This window comes from Typopeltis vanoorti, chromosome 8 (genome assembly GCF_054136105.1).
Source record: "Typopeltis vanoorti isolate ZY-2024b chromosome 8, IOZ_Tvanoo_1.0, whole genome shotgun sequence".
Lineage (NCBI taxonomy): Eukaryota > Metazoa > Arthropoda > Arachnida > Uropygi > Thelyphonidae > Typopeltis > Typopeltis vanoorti.
In genome coordinates this window covers 142,888,546-142,903,819 of record NC_143556.1, presented here as the reverse complement: position 1 = coordinate 142,903,819, position 15,274 = coordinate 142,888,546, and the positions used below count along the sequence as shown (strand labels likewise).

The 15,274-nt window shown below is 37.5% G+C and overlaps 1 protein-coding gene across 1 annotated transcript in view; it reads left to right on the top strand.

Moving 5' to 3' along the window:
* Cad74A (cadherin 74A) overlaps positions 1–15,274 on the top strand; it is an 850,889-nt gene that overhangs the window by 461,955 nt on the left and 373,660 nt on the right. The window lies entirely within an intron of this gene.

The window sequence follows — 15,274 nt, the reverse complement described above, 5'->3', positions numbered from 1 at the left end:
GGCTGACCAACCATACATGTGATTATGAGAACTTTTCAGCCATGCCTTATTGTAGAAAAAAGTTTTATTCAAGGCTAAAAAAGAATGAAAACTAAGGACTAATATAGAGTGAAATGAGGAAATTGGTTATTAAATCTATTAACATTAGAGATTTGAATTTCATCAACAATTACCTTCTGTAGTTAACCATAGACAGTTTATATATGCCACATGATTGTATGTTTATTGGTTAGCAAGATTTTACTTATTTGTCTGGTAAAAGTTTTTTATTAATCAACTTTCTGATCAATGCATTTATACTTTTGTCTTTAAGCCCCAAAAAGGCACTAATTCTGTTTACACAGTGAAATTAGTAATTGTTATTACTAATTAAATATTTATTAAATATTATACATATTTAACATATAAGAAAATTTTTAAGGGGTGCTTAAGGGTCAAAGCTGTATAACTGGAAGGAGACCTCCATTTAGCCTTTAAGGAATGTGGAGAGCCATAGCGGCTTCTGACCTAATTTTCAGCATTCACCTTCTCATGGTTCACCCTGTTAGGTATCTACCTAAATAGTGAATGAATGAGGATGAGCCGGCAGTTTGGGATTTAACCGACTATATTGTATTCTTATTGACTTAAGCCATAATGTAAAATGATGGTACAATGTAACAAAATTTTATGCCGCCTAGAGCATCACCAAGTTAAACAAGGCCCTGAACCAGCTACTGGAACAAATCCAGGAACAAATTCCAACTCAACATCAACAATAAAGAAATGAAACTAGCAGAAGTATTGAATGAGTACCAAATGGATAGGTGTGACTGAAACAAACAACACAAAAACAGGTGAGATTTTTCTAAGCAACAAATACAAAATGTTATATTCATGCAATAATAATCAGAACAAAGAAGTAGCTATATTATTCAACATTAATTAGAAAGTTAGAAAACAAAAATTAGAAAGATTGAATGATAGAGAGAACATGAAGCAAGATTCGAAAGTTGAATTGGGTTGGATGAGGCAAGAGATGAAATGGATGAAGAGTGAAATTCAGAAAATTCAGATGAAAACGATTAAAACAAATCAAGGAGGTACGAAAGAGTTAACGAAAGATGAACGAGTGGCGTTGTATGGCAACTCCATTATTAAAGGTGTGCTGGATGAGAGGATGCACAAGATATGTTTTCCAGGCTATAAAACGTGTAGAGTGATTTAGGCATTGGATATGAGGAGGGATTGTTTTACTACTTACGAATGACTTGACAGAGGACAAAGAGGCCATCAGAATGGATATCAGGAGGCTTCTTAAACGGATAAAAGAGAATAGTGTCACAGGAAGGGTAGTAAGCGTGTTGCCTAGGTATGACTGTGGTGAGATGAGGTAGAGTGCAAGGATTATGAATGATATGTTGGCTGAAATGTGTGAGGAGAGGGGAGTACAGTTTGTTAATGTGTGGAATGAGTTTGAAGGACGAAGTGAACTGTATGAGAGCAATGGACTGCATTTGAGTGGTTATGGTGTGAGTCGCTTGGAGAGACTGCTGCTGGAAGGTAGAGAAGTGAGTACAGAGAATGAATCAGATCAAGTGGGAAGTGATGTGGAAGAGCTGGAGAAATTGAAGAGGTAGTTGTGAATGAGTAAGTGAGTGGCACGAGTATGGAAAATGAGAGAATAGGTGTGCAAGAGGAACAGGGAAATGAGGAAGCTCAGGGTGGACAGGGGTACACAGCATGAGAAAGGTAGATGCTCCAAGAGGATGTGAGAGCATGTGTACACAGGAAAGGAATGGGAAGACCTGGGATGAAGAGGAAACAGTTGAAATTGAAGAGGGTTCTAAAATGAATAAGCAGAAAGGGAAATACCATTCATTCGATGTGATCTCTCCATGCCCCAGTCGAGCATGGAGAGATCACATCGAATGAGTGGCATCAGTGGAACTAGCTATACATTCAGGAATGAGCTGTTGTGTTTGTATACAAATGCTAAAAGTGTAAGAAACAAGGCAGATGAAATGGTTGCACTAATTGAGTCTGTTCACCAGTGGTGGCTTGTACATAAGCACTGCGACACTGCAGCATCCCAAGGAAAAATGAAAAAAAATAAATTTTGTTTGTGTTTATAAATAATAACAATGCTTAAAACATTATATAAATGCAATACAACTTGTTAAAGGTTAAGCTTATGTTTTGACATTGATTGAATAGTTAATAATTGGAATTGTTCAATTAATGCTTTAGATTATGAAACAAATGCACTGCGATCTAATGCAGTGTCGGAATTATCACATTTGACCAGTTGCAGCCAGACTCGCCGATATTTGTTTGTGCTTGTCATTCCATGTTACAAGCAACGCTGATCGTTTGGTCAGTGTCACTTACAGATTAATCTTATGCTTGCTTGCGTTATTGCTGTGAGATACAAAACTTTTATTATTGGTGTGTGTTCGTGATATGGGTAAACTATTTTTTGTAAATCTAATTTTATTTTGTTAAAATAACATATTTATTTATTATAGATACAAGGCTGAATTATGATGAATGGCACTGTTGAAAATATGAAAATAATTATATTTTTTCAATTATCTTTACACAAAACAAATGCACTGCGATCTAACGCAGTGTCAAAAGTATCGCGTTTGGCCAATTGCAGCTAGACTTGCCGATATTTGCTTGCGCTTGTCATTGCATGTTACAAGTGATTCTGACACTGGCCGTTTGGGCAGTGTCGCTTACAGATAAATTGTATGCATGCACGCACAATTTGTGAGATAGGAAACATTTATTATTGTTGTGTTCGTGTGAGGGTGAAATATTTTAATAAAGTAATTTTTTAATATGCAAATTTATTTATTAATAAATTGGTTACTGATTAGGAAAAAAATAATTTTTTTTTTATTTTGTATATGCAGCACCCCCACTTAAAATTTTCACCAGCTACCGCCACTTCCGTTCACCCAAAAATTGCTGGAATAACTGACACATGGCGAGATGAGGATGACATCCTGACAGAAATAGAGATGGAAGGATATGATGTGTTTCATGAGAATAGAAAGGGTAAAAAGGGGAGGCGGATGCTATTGATGATAGAGAAAGAGTTATGTCCATACAAAGTAGAGATGTAAGAGGGAAATAGTGCTAGTGGTTTTGAGGCAGTATGGTGTTAGATAGAGGTGAATGGAATAAAATACTTGGTTGGATGTTGTTGTAGATCAGGAAATCTAGATGGTAGTGACTATGAAGTGTATAATCAAATCAGTCAAGCAAATAAGAAAAGAGTGATCATTATGGGCAATTTTAATTATGGCAATATAGACTTGAATGATGAGATAGCAACTGGAAGTAAAGAAACTGAGTTTCTTGAGTTTTTGAGGGATAACTACCTCAGACAGTATGTAACAGTGGGCACCAGAGGATTGAGGATCTTGGATTTGGTCATCTCATCAGAGGATATAATTATAAATGAGATGTGAAATCGTCCACTAATTGATGAGAGTGACCATGAGGTGATTACCTGGGTGGTTGCCAGCAGTGTGAGGACCTCTGTAAGAAAAGGGTATATGTGGAACTACGGGGGGGGGTGATTAGAAAGAGCTGAGGAGACAGCTTGCAGGTGTAGCATGGAATGAGGAATTAGCTGGAAAGTGATCAATGCAGCTTGGGGGGGTTTCAAAAACTATCTAGTACATGCAGTGTCTAAATGTATTCCACGGGTCATCATCATCAAATTCCTACCATGTACCCTCAAGGGGTGTACAGGATATGATAGTACTACATGAAAAAAATTACATCATTATTAATTTCCTATCTACTATTTTCCTCCAAATCAGTCTGTTACTTGTAAAGACTCCAACATTATCAGATCTTATATTTCTATCGTCTAAAGCACTTTGTACTGTATCAATCCACCTATTTCTTGGTCTTCCTCTGGGTCATTTTGCTGCCAACCTGGCAGAGAACACTTGTTTTGCTAATCTTTCCTCGCCCATTCTGTTTAAGTGACCATACTACCTGAGATTAGCTCTGCTAACGCATTCCTGGATGCTGACAATGTCAAGTTCTTTCCTAATATCCTTGTTTTTAATATGATATTGCCATTGATGCCATCTGTTCACGCCTATAATCTTTCTCAGGACTCTCATATCTGTGGTCTCTAGTCTTTGATCAAGTGTTTTACTTCTGACCCAGCTCTCAGATCCATAAGTTAAAACTGGTTTGAATACAGTCTTGTATACAGCTAATTTAGTGTTCCGACTAATTTCTCTCTTATTCCATATGAATTTATTCAATTGACTTCCCACCATACCAGCTTTGCTGATTCTGTTGTCTATTTCTATATTTAATTTACCATCTTCAGTAAAAATTGTGCCTAAATAGCTGAAATGTTTGACATGTTCCACAGGTTCTCCATTTACAACACAGTAGATATTTTCAATAATTCTGCCTATTTTTATTGTCTTTGTCTTTTTATTGCTGACCTTCATACCATATCTATTACAACAGCTATTCAATTTAGTCAGAGAATCTTGCAGACTTGTTGCGGATTTATTTAGAAGTATAACATCATCTGCATAAAGCAAAGAGCTGACATTAACATCTCCAATTTTGACATCATGTTTAATACCACTTTCCTTCATAATGTGATCCATATAGATAATGAATAACAGAGGGGATAATGTACATCCTTGTCTCACACCAGATTTAACATTAAACCATCTTCCTGTATTTCCTTCAATTCTAACTGCTGACTTACAACTCAAATAAAGACCGAGTATTGCTTGATATAATGCCCCATTGACACCATATAACTGCAGCGTATTGAAGAGCTTCTCTCTTGGCACCTTGTCATATACCTTTTCCAGATCGACACAACTTAAATATAGATCTTTGTTATATTCCCATGCTTTCTCGACTATTTGTCGTAAATTGAAGATCTGATCCTGACAGCCTCTATTTGGCCTGAATCCAGCTTGTTCTTCACCAAGCTTTTCTTCCACAATTCTTCTCAACCTTTTCTCAAGTATACTTGCATAGATCTTGCCAGGAACACTCAGTAGGGAAATACCTCTGTAATTCTCACATGCAGTTTTATTTCCCTTTTTATATATGGGTACTATGAGAGCTCTACTCCAATCATCGGGAATTCGTCCCTCTGTCCAGGCTTTCTGAACTATGCAGTGCAGCCACTGTAAGACTCTTATACCACCATACTTCAGCATTCCTGGCCGAATATCATCTACTCCTGCTGCCTTTCCACATTTCAAGCCTTTGATGGCTTTTTCTACTTCAAGTATGGATATGTATTCCTGACTGCATGCCTGATCAGTGTTTTTTACCACTGTGCTGTCATCACTGCTTGTTTCATTTAGCAGTTTTTCAAAGTAATTACTCCATACTTCAAGGATATCTTTTTCTCCCATTTTCATGTCACCTTTATGATCTCTAACTCCTTTTACAGACTCTTTCCTCCATTTCTAAGCTTCTTCAACAACTTCCAGAATATTTTGCCACCTTCTTGATATTTATTTTCTATATTCTTGCCAAAGTCCTCCCATGACTTTTGTTTAGCTAGTTTAGACAGTGTTTAGCATTCTTGCATTTGTCTCTATATTCTCCAAGAGCACAAGCTGACTTATTTGACAGGAACTTTTGATATACTTTCTTCTTTTCCTTCACTGCCTCTTTAACTTCCTGTGTCCACCAGGGAGTTCTGATTTTTTTTATCCTTACACACAACCTCACCACATGCCTCTCTGGCAGAATAAATCAATGTTTTCTTCAGAGTTTGCCACTGAATCTCCAAGGTTTGATTCCTGTTCTCAAACTCTTTCATTTTTTCTTCAATAATCTTTGTGTATTTTAATCTACAGTTCACATCTGAGAGCTGCTCAACTTTTATTCGCTTTAAAACTTTCTTACATGTTATTCTTTTCAATGTGAAATTCAATTTTATCCTGCTCAAGACTAAATAGTGATCACTTCCAATTTCAAATCCTCTGTACACTCTGGTGTCCTGCACTAGGGAGAAAACATCACTATCAACAATAACATAGTCAATGAGACTTTTCTTATTCCTAGCCTCTTCTCTCCATGTGAATTTGTGCACATTTTTATGTTGGAACATGGTGTTAGTAATAACCAGTCCATGTCCTGAGCAGAAATCCAACAGATATTTTCCATTATTATTAGCTTTGCTCTTTTCTCCAAATTTTCCCAAAATATTTTTGTATGTCTCACAATCATTTCCTACTCTGCTATTTAGATAAGACAAATAAGTCTCATTGTCCAGTTCCCCATTCTCATATTTGCCCACATTACTCTACTTGAGACTGACTGCCATTCAAGAAGATTAGCCTCGTATTTTGTGTTGAATATTATGGCTGCTCCTTCTTTTCCTTGATTGTCATTGCCTTAATATAACATTTTGTATTTATCTCAGAAAGATCTCACCAGTTTTGGTCTTTTTTGTTTCAGTCACCCCTATTATGTCGATCTGGTACTTATCTAATTCCTCAGCTAGCTCCATTTCTTTGCCATTCAGGCTTCTTATGTTGATAGTACCAATCTTTAACTCTGGTGATGTTGAGTTGGGGTTTATGTTCAGATTTGTTCCAGTAGCTGACTTTTCGCTGTTCGTCCTGGTTCCCTGGTGAAAACAACAGGGGCCTTGTTTAACCGGTCGATGCCCCAGCCGGCAGGAAATTTTGTCATGTTGTACCATCATTCTATATTTTGGTTTAACCAATAAAAATACAATTTGGTCGGCTAAATCCCAAATTGCCAGCCCATCCTCGTCCATTCAGTATCCAAGTAGATACTCAACAGGGTGCACCACGAGAAGGTGAGGATTGGACATTAGGTCAGAAGCCCTGGTCGGTTCTCCGCATTCCTTTAAATGCCATGTGGAGGTCTCCTCTCAGTTATACAGCTTTGACCCTTAAGCACCCCCAGTACATGCAGTGTCTAAATGTATTCCAAGGGTGAGAAGGTTTAATAAGGTAGGTGTGAAATGGATGAATAAAATGATTAAGCATGCGATACAGAAAAAAAGGGGCTTATGCAGGCCCCATAAGAGAAGTGGAAATAACCAATTCCATGAGGATTACAAAGACCAGGGAAGGCTGGTTACTTGGTTGGTATAATAATAATAATTTTGTATGATGATACAATGGTGTGAGTCCCTTTTACGGGGAGGAATGGCACCATCTTAGCCCCCCAAATTTTATCCAGGCTCGGAACCGGCATAACTGACTAATCAGGCCTATAGCTATCTTGTGGAATGTGACTTCATGGAGAGATTGAAAGCAGTTAATGATGGGGAAGAGAGATTGACTGTAAGTGAGCAAGAGGTGTAAGGGGAATTGAGCAAACTAGATGTAAATAAGGCTGTGGGATTTGCTAATATATCACCACCTATTCTGAAGGAATGTGCCAGATAGTTGACGCCAGCCTTGACATATTTTTTAATATAAGTCTTGCACTGGGTCAAGTTCCTGAGGAGTGGAAGGAGATCAAAGATTGTGCCACTTCATAAAGGAGGTGATAGAACTCAAGCATCAAACTATTGGCCTATCTGTGTGTCAGGTGTTGTTGTTAAGTTGTTGGAGAAGCTTGTGAGAACTAGGATCCAGAATTGGGTTGAAAACAATGGTATTATATTTGATGGACAGCATGAATTTGTTAAAGGGAGGTCATGTTTTAGTAATCTACTTACTTGTTAGAATAAGGTGGCTGCTTCCTTGGACAGAGGAGAAGGATACACAGTAATATACTTTGATTTTGCAAGGCTTTTGATAGATTACCACATGATAAGTTGATAGTCAGACTTGAGCGAATGGGGTTGAATATTAGATTGGTGCATTGGATTGGAGACTGGCTATCTGATAGGTATCAACAAGTTGTGTATGTGGGAGTGATATCCAGGAAAAGGAAAGTTACCAGTGTTGTGCCTCAGGGGTCTGTTTTAGGGCCATTACTGTTTAATTTTTATATTAATGATATTGGTGAAGATTTGGATGGAGATATTCAGTTGTTTGCAGATGATGCAAAGAGAAGATGTTGTGGCTTTACAAGAAGACTTGAATAAATTGAGTGAATGGGCACGGTAGTGGGGGATGATAGTTCAGTGTTGCGAAATGAAAGGTATTAAGATTTGAGAAACAAAGATTGGATGTAGAATTTACGCTTTTTGGGGATATATTATTAGAGGTGGAAGAAATAAGAGATCTTGAGAGTTGATAATGGATAATGATCCAAAATTGTGAGGACAACAACGAATTCTGGGAATGATGCAGAGGACACTGACTTGTAGAAGTAGAGAGATTCTTGTTCCATTGTATAAGGCTTTGATTAGGCCACACATGGAGTATTATGCTGAGATTTGGTCACCTCATTTTCAGAAGGACGAAGAGATATTGAAAAAGGTCTAGAGATGACTGACTAAGGTAGTTTCTAACCTCTGGAATGTCGAGTATGAGGAAAGATTGAGAAGATGCAACTTGCAGAGTCTGGTGGACAGGAGGAAAATGGGAGATACGATAGAGAAGTTCTACAAGTTATTAAGGGGTTCTTATAGGATCAATGCTGGAGTGTTACACCCTGATAACTTAAGAATGTGAAAATTTCAGTTATCATGATGTGACAAGAGAAGAAATAAAAAAAACCTGTATAGATAACTAAGTAAGCAAGCTCATTCCTAAGCAGACATCATTAAGAGCCTTTGAAAGTAATGAATACAAAAAATAAAAAGAAAGAAAAACATGCTTGCATCCAAGTGAAAAATATAGCTGAAATTGTTTGTTGAACTAAATAAAAAAAAAAAGCAAGGGAAATTTATTACAGTTGTGATATGATAAAATAAGGTTAAGTAAAGCAAAGAAGATTAGTCATAGGATTTCGTATGTGAGAGGCTAGCTTTTAAATTTAAAATAAGAGATTAAAGATTCGAGTTAATTCTTAGAAAATTTTGAAAAGGGGATTAATTTAGTATAGATAACATAGAGGTTAGCTTAAACAAAAACCAAAGCTCAAGGTCATAATTCCCAAATTGAGACTTCATCACGTGTCAGTCGCGTGCACACGGACCGCATGATGTTTTGGCAGAAAAACGCCACTCTAATTGGTCAGTGAAATTGACTCCGGTAAGGGGAAAAGAAAAGAAATTGAAGAAGGTGGTAGGGGTCATCGTATAAAAGGGTTAGGAACGCCCTCCACTAGGCTTTTTCCTCAGAGTTTTCTTCACGACTCTTCGTATAGGTCTCACGCGGTTTTCCTGAGTGATGAGTTAGGAGTTTTCTCCATCCGACACAATAAGGAAACAAAGTGTGCGGGATTTCTGTTCCGTGTTCCTATTATAAGAAACGAGGAATGCCGTTTAGTTAAAAAGAGAGAAGATAATGTTAGTGTGTTTCATCGTCCAGTGATCGTAACAAGAGAAAGAAAATTCTATAAAGGAGTCAGTGCCCACGTGGTGAATTTCACAGCCATAGAGTAGATGATCCTATGTATGTTCTTAATTGAAGAATGTAAGATAAAGATTGTGAAAGCCCATCTTAGTGCCAAAAGAACTTAGGAGTGATAAGTTATAGAAGACTTCGTCCTAGGAAGGTAAAATATTGGAAAAAGGTAGAGACCAGTGTAGAAGACACAAGTCAAAAGCTACTGTAAAATCTCGTGTCAATTCAGATCATATGTAACTGTAGTCATTGTTCAATTACTGAACAGTTGTAAGGATTAATGAGAATTATACTAGGACTTTAGTACATGTCAAACTAGAATAAAAATGAGCTTGTTACTATTAATTAATTCGTATTCATGCCTAGAGATTTATGCATGTACATTGTATTTTAATTAAGAGAGTTTTAAATTAAAAGTGTGTATTAGCTCAGCGAAAGGATAATTTTAATCCATATTGTCTTAGTGAGAAAATTAGAGTAACTGATTATATATGTCCTAGAAAATACAGAATTATAGCGTGATCAAACCAGTAAGGGGTTAGACAAAGGATCAACTAGTTCTAGGATTATACATGTTTGTATGTATAGAATCTGTTATAGCAAAATGATCACAATTCTCATGTAGGGTCTTAACCTAATACTTGTGTTTAGCTAGTGAAAATTTGTGTTATATATTTTTAGTATTGAATTGAGTTTTATTTGATAAAGAATGAATTGTACCATGTTTAAGAGTTCAATAAACTTTTGTTCATTGAAAATACAGTTGTCTGAGATTGCCGCTCAATGCACCACTTGTAACAATGTACGAACCTAATCACGCAGGGGAGGGGATTTTGTTAAGTTACGAGATAAAGGTCATGACTGCATATTAGTTTCACACTCAGACATATTTTGGTAATTGCTCCTTGTTTTTGAATTTTATATCTTAAACTAAATGTTCTGAAAGGCACAGTATAAAATCAATATTTAGGGACACTAAGGGGAGAAGAAGAAGCTTGCATATTTGTATTTGGGTGATATCTTGTATATAAATAAGATTTGGACAAAGACAAGTAGAGTTTCACATGTAAGGATTGCTGAAAGCCTAATAATCGTAAATTGGGACACAACAGGAATGCTTTTACAGAAAATAGTGCGCGATCTGGGGAGAACCAGAGGTCATCCCTGGAAACTGTATAAAGAGGGTGTGAGTAGGGGAGTGAGAAGCAGTTTTTTCATTCAGAGTTGTGAATGATTGGTATGCCTTGCCAGAGAATGTGGTGTCTGCAGATAATGAGTGTGTTTAAAGCATGGTATGATGAGCTGTGTGTGTATGATAAAAGGACCTCCCAGGTGAGTCTTTGACACCATGGAGTCTTGGGTAATAATAATAATAATAATAAACACAAGAATAATCTTCTTGGATAGCAGACAATATCAAGTAGAGTGATATGTACAAATATCAGAATGGGACACTGGACAATAACACTTATTTGTCCCTATGGTCTCATAAAAGTTCTAAAAAGGAAGAAATGGAGGAATTTTTTGAAGCATTGTAGAAGGCAGCTGACAAAATGAAAAGAGAAAATTTGGTCTTTGTTGGAGATATTATTATTAACATCTGACCACTGTTGAGTCAGTTACTCATCATGGGAGGTACACACTATCACATGCAGTGCTCATCCGACCATGCCTTAAATTGATTCAATGTGTCTACAATCACAATACAATCAGGCAGTGCATTCCACTCATCAACCACTCTCCATGCTGAGAACCTGCTTCTCACTTCTCTGTTCACACCCTCCTTATACAATTTCCAGCGATGGCCTCTTGTTCTATCCCCCTTTCCCATTTTATGAAAAATCACTGTCAAACTGATAACAATCCTTGACTAGTTTATATGTCCCATTCATACCCCCCCCTCCTCCTCCTATTCACAAGGCTTTGCAATTTACTCTCTCAATGTCCTTGTATTCTACATTCCAAAGATTTGCAAAGGTGGTTAGCAAATCTTTTCTGGATTCTTCATTGGCATTCTACCTTTTATCATGTAATTACCCTCCCTTGCTATTAATCCCTTAATGGCAATTTTAAAGCCATTAATAGATTAACTGGGGGGGGGGGAGGACCTTTGTATTACTTGTCTTTACATGTATTGATTTACTTGGAATTTCCCTTACTGTCCTGTGATGTTTGACCTTATTTTGCTGCACAATTTATTTATTGTTTCTCTTCCCAAAAATAAAAATGAATTTGACATGTGCAAAAATAAATAATCTATCCTGAGATCACAGATCAGCCATTGCAATGAATCTGTTTAGTAGTAGTAAATTTGTTATCTTTTATTCTTTAAATAAAAGGCTGGAGTTTGGATGGACAATGATAGTGGTGGAAGACTGTGCAGAAAGTGTAAGGAAAGTGAGGAATTGAAGTATATGTCAGGTCGTGAGATTGTTGTGGTAGAAGAAAGCCAGAATGTGAATGAAAATAGTGACTTGATATGAAACTGCAGTGTTGTACAAGATGGCAATGAGAGCGGTGATCAAAGAGAGAGTGAAAGTAATTATACACAGAGAGAAAATAGTTTAAACAATGAAAAAAATGAGGAATTAGTTGTAAGGAGTGAGATAAGCATGGTTTCACGGAGTAATACACAGTGCAAAGTGGCAGTTGGAGCAGCTCCAAAACTCTTTCCAGAGTGCCTCGGCTAATGGAAATAAGCAAGAGTTTGAAAGGAAAAATAAGTGTAAGAGTTTCAGAAATGAAGGAAAGAGTGTTGTACGGTGACTCGTTAGTAAGTGGTGTGATAGATGAGAGTTTAACTAAATCATACATTCCGGGTGCAAAATTTAAGGTTGTAAGTGAGAGTATTACAGTGCAAAAACAGAGGGTGAAAGAATTGATAGTTGTGGTGGGTACGAATGAATTGAAAGGAGATAAATTTTTCATGAGAGAGGACTTGAAAGTATTGTTAAAAATAGCGAAAGAAAAGAGTGACAGAGTTAGGATGGTGAGTCTATTGCCACGGTATGAAAAGAGATAAATTTTTTATGAGAGAGGACTTGAAAGTATTGTTAAAAGTAGTGAAAGAAAAGAGTGACAGAGTTAGGATGATGAGTCTGTTGCCACGGTATGACAGAGAGGAGTTTAGAAGGAGGGCCATAATTGCAAATGACTTTATCACAGGTTATGCAGATGGTGCGGTGTGGAATTTGTGGACATGTGGAATGAGTTTGATGGGCTAAAGGATTTGTACAAGAAGGATGGCCTGCATTTGAATGGATTTGGTGTGCGGAGACTGGAAAATGTGTTGCTGAATGAAGTGAAAATGGATGTGCAGAACCAGGAAAACTAGAACCATCAAGGAGGGGGGGGGGAATTGGATATGCAGACATCAGTGAGACAGTTGAGTGTAAGAATGCATATAATGTACCCGAGCCAGTACTAAGGACAAGAAATCAGAATGGAATAGTTAGAATAACACGTCAAGATAGGGGTGGGACAAAGGGACCTCTGCATTTCATGTATACTAATGCCAGGCGTATTAGGAACAAAAAGGAACAATTTTTGGCCTTGGTTGGCTCTTCCTGGCCACAGGTTATTGGCATTAGTGAAACATGGCTGACAGTAGATGATATAGTTAGTGGGATAGAATGTGTACGTTATACTATGGTTAGGAGGGACAGAGAGAATAAAATGGGGGAGGAGTGTTATTGATGATAACTGATGAACTGCAGCCAAGGAGAATAGAAGTTGTATTGTAGGATAGTGAAAAGAGTTCATTTGAGGCTATTTGGTGTGAGATTGAGACTAGCAGAACAAAATATACAGTTGGGTGCTGCTATAGACCAGGTGATGGAATAGATGGTGGAGATAGTATGCATAAGCAAATAAAAGAAATGAATGGAAGGAGGGTAATTATTATGGGAGATTTCAACTCGGGTAACAATGATTGGAAGGAGGAGAGAACACATGGGGAAAGGAATTGGATTTTATGCAGTTATTATGGGATAACTATCTGTGACAGCATGTAATGGAAAATACTAGGGGTTTGAGAGTGCTTGACCTGGTAATAGCATCTGAGAATTTGACTGTAATGAATATGTCATATTGCCACCTATTGGTGAGAGTGATCATAAGGTGATCACTGGGAGGTGGCTGAAGGTGTGTGAAATTTTTGATTAAGACAGGGTATATGTGGAATTACCATGCTGGCAAGTATAACAAACTTAGGAGATTGCTTGGTTCAGTGCCATGGCATGTAAAACTGCAAGGGCTGGATGTCGATAGAGCATGGGAAGTGGTCAAGGAGCATTTACAGGAGGTTATGGCTGATTGTATGCCTAGGGTCCGAATAGTAAAACAAGTAGGGGTTAAATGGATGAATAACACCATTAAGCTTGAGCGGGAAAAAAAAAAAAAAAAAAAAAAAAAAAAAAACTGTGGAGAGAATTTAATGAGAAAGGTGATCTGCAGGCACACGAACGATATAAAGTGCAGGCCAGAAGGGTAACGAGTGTGGTAAGAAAAGCAAAAGCTGATTATGAAAGGAAACTAGCTATGTAAACTCAAGAGAATCCCAAACAGTTCTTTCAATATGCTGCAAATAAAAGAAAAACTATACACGGCAGAATGATTTTAAGGAATGCCGATGGCAAGGAGGTCACTCAATCAGTCGATATAGTGGAATTACAGAGCACTTTGAAAGAGTATATCATCCAGGTGGTGACATTGAAAGAATGAAGTAACCATTAGTTTATACGGGAATTGTGGAGAATAAAGTGGAGATGAATAGTCTATTACAGAACCTTAATGTGAATACATCTATGGGATTGGATGGTATACTGGCACAGGTCTTACGTGAAGCGGCTAAAGAATTATCAGTGCCCTTGACCATGTTGTTTAATCTGAGTCTCGGGTCTGGTTTAGTTCTGAAGGTGTGGAAAATGAGGAAAATAGTTCCACTGCATAAAGGAGGATCCAAGACTACTGTTGTAAATTACCAACCGATCAGCATATCAGGAGTCATTGTCAAGGTCTTGGAGAAAGTAGTCAAGGGAAAAATACAGGAATGGATTGATGAAAATGAGATACTGCATGGGGGACAGCATGGCTTTGTGAAAGGTAGATCATGCCTCTGTAACTAGCTCAAGTTTTATAACACAGTGATGGCTGAACTAGATAAGGGTAATTGGTTTACAGTGATACTGCCTGACCTGGCTAAGGCCTTTGACAGGATACCACATGGAATTCTAATCTGTAAACTACAACATATGGGATATAAGTGCATGATAGAGGGTTGGTGAGATGGATAGGAGGGTGGTTGATGGAGAGATATCAAAGAGCAGTTTATTCAATTGTAGAGTCCAAAAGACAGCCTGTGACTAGTGGTGTGTCGCAGGGTTCTGTTCTTGGACCACTGTTGTTTACTTTGTTCATTAACGATATAGGGAAGGATCTAAGAGGAACAGTTCATTTGTTTGCTGATGATGCAAAGTTGGGTAGGGCAATAGTGAATGCAGAAGATGTCAAAATCTTGCCGGAAAACTTGGATAGATTGGAGTTCTGGGCTAAGGAAATTGGATGTCAATTTTATGTGACAAAATGTAAGGTTATGCAATTTGGGGTGGAAAGATTAGCAACAGTATACCACATTGGTGGAACTGTACTCCAGGAGATTGATGAGGCCAGGGACTTGGGAGTGTTGGTGAATAGGGAGATGTTTAGGGGTGCACATTGCAAAAGTGGTTAAATCAACTCATCAAATCACTTGGTTGCTGAAGAATACTTTGACAAGCAGAGATAAGCAAGTTATTGTTCCTCTGTACCGAGCCTTGATAAGACCTCATCTC